Source organism: Camelus bactrianus, chromosome 8, assembly GCF_048773025.1.
Source record: "Camelus bactrianus isolate YW-2024 breed Bactrian camel chromosome 8, ASM4877302v1, whole genome shotgun sequence".
Lineage (NCBI taxonomy): Eukaryota > Metazoa > Chordata > Mammalia > Artiodactyla > Camelidae > Camelus > Camelus bactrianus.
Genome location: NC_133546.1, coordinates 69855759 through 69860245, shown reverse-complemented (window position 1 = coordinate 69860245; position 4487 = coordinate 69855759). Strand labels below are relative to the sequence as shown.

Sequence of the window (4487 nt, the reverse complement as noted above, 5' to 3'; positions counted from 1 at the left end):
AAACTATAGATGCGGCAGCTGTCGTGGGCCCCCCTTCTACTCTGTAAGCTCCCCTTTCTACCTCTTTCAGGTCTTCCCTCCACACCCCAGGCCCAGGGCCTTTGGAATAACCCTGGAACCTTGGCCTCAAATGTCCTTTCCCTCTTTGTTCCCTTGATGAACTCTTCCTCATCCTTCAACATGTAGCTGAGATATCACCTGCTAAAGCAGGTGGAGGGAGCTTTCCTTGATCTGTCACCTCCCTAACTCCCAGTCTTGCGTGGCACACAAGATTGCATCCCACAGTTACCTGCAGCATTTGTTTGCTTATTTCCTTTTCCACCCAGTTCTGGAATTCTTTGGTAACAAAAAGTATGTTTTATTGATTTCCCTGTCCTTTGTAACTACAATGATGCGGAACTGAAAAAGACTGCTGTTGAATGAAAATTAATTGACTCCAGGTAGATATTTAAGTTACATTTAGAGTGGTGTTTGATGCTAGGTGTTCTTTTAAATAGTCTCAAAATGTGGCTCAAACACAACAGAAGTCTATTTCTTGTTCACATAGCAGTTTGAGGTGGTATTTTTGATCAGTGGGACCAGAAATTCTCTATGGGAATCAATCAGTAACCAAGGCTGACCGAGGCTCTGCCATCTTTGAAGCATGACTTCCAGCCTCTGTGGCTGGAGCTGGCCCTCTCAGTCCCAGGTAGTCAAGAGAGGGAAAGAGCTCTGAGAAGTGCCCCAAAGAGCAGAACCCATGCATGAGAGAGGCTCTTCTGGGCCAGGCCGGGAGGGGCAGCCACCTTCTACTGGTAGAGCTCAGTCACTTGGGAGCACACAATTCTTCCAGGGCTAATATACCAGTACACAAATTTAGCAAAACATCAGTGTGACTCCTTTTCATACTTGGCCAGCCATTAATTATGTTTCTATGAAACCATGAAATTGCTAGTTTCTGAATGTTTTACTTTATGTCTTCAAAAATAAAGCTGCCTTTGGGCTATTATGAAACACTTCAAATACTAAGATCATAACAAAAGATAATTCAAAGTGCATTTGTCTAAGCCCTGCCGCATGGCTTCCTGCTCTAATCTGGATTCTGTTGTCCAACCTGTGTCTGAGAGAGAGAGAAAAAGTATGCTCATTGGCCCATCTACTCATTCCTTTTAGGTACCACGTGCCATGTTTAATGCTAACAACACAAAGTGAGTCTAGTAGCACTAACATAAACAGAAAATTATGAATCAGTGGTAGGCAAGCTTCTCTCTCCCTGTTAGTCATTTTCAGTCTGTTTATCAGTTTAACTTCTCCTGTTCATTTTCCCCAAAATTGAAATTCAAGTATCCAATCTTTTTTTTAAAAATTTTTTTACTGATTCATAATCATTTTACAATGTTGTGTCAAATTCCAGTGTAGAGCTCAATTTTTCAGTTATGCATGAACATGTATATATTCATTGTCACATTTTTTTCTCTGTGAGCTACCACAAGATCTTGTATATATTTCCCTGTGCTATACAGTATAATCTTGTTTATCTATTCTACAATTTTGAAATCCCAGTCTATCTCTTCCACCTTTTTTTTTTCTTTTTATTTAGGGGAGAGTGTGAACACAGTCCCTCACTACCACAAATTATGCAGTCGAGTTTCCTACATGTGGAGCGCAAAGGGTAAGACTCGCCCTGGGAAAACCACCTTCGTGATCATGGTACCATCCCTGCCAGGTAAGTATCAAGCTTCCAGTCTTGTGCAGTTATAGATCTTTATACATTCTGTTTACATACTATCCAAAAAGAGTTCTTATTTATACAACCTCATCAAACCAATACTAGTGATTTATGAAAGTTACTATTAGACCTTAGGCATTTTTATTTTATATGTTCTTTGAGGAGAGGAAACCGGACTTATTTAATGTCTTTTAGGAATCTTTAATGTTAGATAATTAAAAAATACAAACATTGCTAATCATCAGGAAAATACAAATCAATACCACAAGGAGATACCATCTCACACCTGGTGGAATGGCTGTCATCAAGCGGACGAGTGATAACAAGTGCTGGTGAGCTTTTGTGAAGAAAGGGAAACTTTGCGCACTGTTGGTAGGAATATATAAATTGGTTCAACCATTATGAAAATTAAAGATAGACCATATGATTCAGCAATTCAATTTCATACACACGGGGCACATGCCCAAAGGAAATGAAAACAGGATTTTGAAGAGATATATGCACTCCCATGCTTACTGCAGCATATTTACAATGATCAAGATGTGGAAACAACCTCAGTGCCCATCAATGGATGATGGATAAAGATGTGACATGTACACACAATGGAGTATTATTAAACCATGAGAAGGGAAGACATCCTGCCACTTGGAACAAAACGAATGAACTTTGAGCATATGATGCTAAATGAGATAAGTCAGAGAAAGACAAGCACTCTATGGTATTACTTATACATGGAATCTAAAAAAGCCAAGCTCACACACACACGCAAACACACACACACAAAACAGAAAGTAAAACGGTAATTATGAGGGGAAGGTGGTGGAGGGCTAGGACAAATGTTTAAGGGTACAAACTTACAATGAGTAATCCCTGGAGAACTAGCACACAGCGTGGTGAATATAGACGACAATATTGCATTATAATCAACAAACTTGCTAAGAGACTAGAACTTAATTATTCCAATCACTAAAGAAAAGGAGCTATGTAACATGGCAGAGGTGTTAATGATTACTACAATGGCAACCATATTACAATATGTGAATGTAAAAAATTAACCTCTACACTTTAAGTTTACACAATGCTATATGTCACTAAAAAAGAAAACATTATTACATCACTCACACATGCACAGAGGATTTTCAAGTAATTTTGAGGAATTCTAAAACATTTGTTTTCTCATACTTAAATTTAACAGAATTTACTAAAAAAAAAGAAACTTCATTATTATTCATCTTATATTAGCTTTGACATACTGTTTTTCATGTATCACAGGATAATAAGTCTTTTAGAAAAGCTCTCTATACATATCTTTTTCTATACCAGCTTCAGATAGGTCTAGATGAAAAAACTAAATAAGAAAAACTTGTTTCAAACAAGTTTTGGGAAAATACAGGTGAAACACTTTTTTCCTCAGATGAATTCATATAATACAAATTTGAATCACATAATGTAAAATGAAACATATAATGATATGATCATTCTATCAGGTGTATTAAAGATGTGCAATATAACTAATCATCAGAAAAATGCAGATTAAAAAGCACGGTGAGGTATCACTTCATACCTGTTAGAATGGTTATTATGAAAATAGGTAAGTGTTGATGAGGATGTGAAGAAAAAAGAACACTTTCACTCTGTTGACGGGAATGTATACTGGTGCAACCACCAGAGAAAATAGTATGGACATTCCTCAAAAATTAAAAATAAAACTACTATATAAACCAGCAATCTGACTTCTTGGTGTATATCTGAAAGGAATGAAATCACTATTTTGAAAAGATATTGGCTCTCCTATGTTTATTGCAGCACAATATTTAGTCACAATAACCAAGATATGGAAACAGACTGCATATCAATGGATGAACAGATAAAAATATTATGTGTGTGTGTGTGTGTGTGTGTATATACATATATATGTATATATTCAGCCTTAAAAATAAGGAAATCCTGCCATTTGTGATACATGGAGGCATTATGCTAAGGGAAATAACACAGACAAAGGCATATACTAGATGGTCTCAATTATATGTAAAATCTAAAAAAGCTGAACTCATAGAAACAAAGAGTAGAAGGTGGTTGCTATGGGCTACAGGGTGGGAGAGCGGGAGATATTGGTCAAAGAGTACAAACTTCCAGTTATAAATACATTCTGAGGATCTAATGTATAGAACAGTGACTTTAGTTAAGAATATTGTATTATATACTTGAAAGTTGCTAAGTAATTAGGTGTAATAAAAAACAAACATAGGTTAACTAAACCCTATCATGGTAATTATTTCACAATATGCACATTTGTCAAATCATCACGTTGTGCACCTTAAACATACACAATGTTACACATCAGTTACAGCTCAATAAAGCTGGAAAGAACAATGCTACCTTTTCCCAGACTTCTGGCTATGTAAGAGAAAAATCTGTAACTGCTTGTGTTACTATCTCCCAAACTTTAATGCAAGTGTGAATCACTTGGGGATCTTGCTAAAGTGATGATTTTGATTCAGTTGTTCTGAGATGGGACCTTTTCTAGCATTTCTAGCAAACGTTCAGGTCATCCTAATACTGTTGTTTTATGGGCTAGACTTTGTGTATTTAAGAAATAAAGTCATGTTAATCAGAACTATTCATAGATGAAACATCCTCAAGGTTTCCCTACTACCTTAGCCACCAACTGTGACAGTAAAAATTTCTGGCAAAGAATAACACCATTAGTTTTAAGGAATTTGATTATAGAACATAGAGTTTAATGTATTTAGCTAAGGCTACATTCAACAGCACTAGT

At 36.4% G+C, this 4487-nt stretch overlaps 1 pseudogene; it reads right to left on the bottom strand.

Moving 5' to 3' along the window:
* Window positions 1–1576: 1576 nt before the first annotated feature.
* LOC123613629 (U1 spliceosomal RNA) lies at window positions 1577–1713 on the bottom strand (annotated as a pseudogene).
* Between the last annotated feature and the right edge of the window lie 2774 nt (window positions 1714–4487).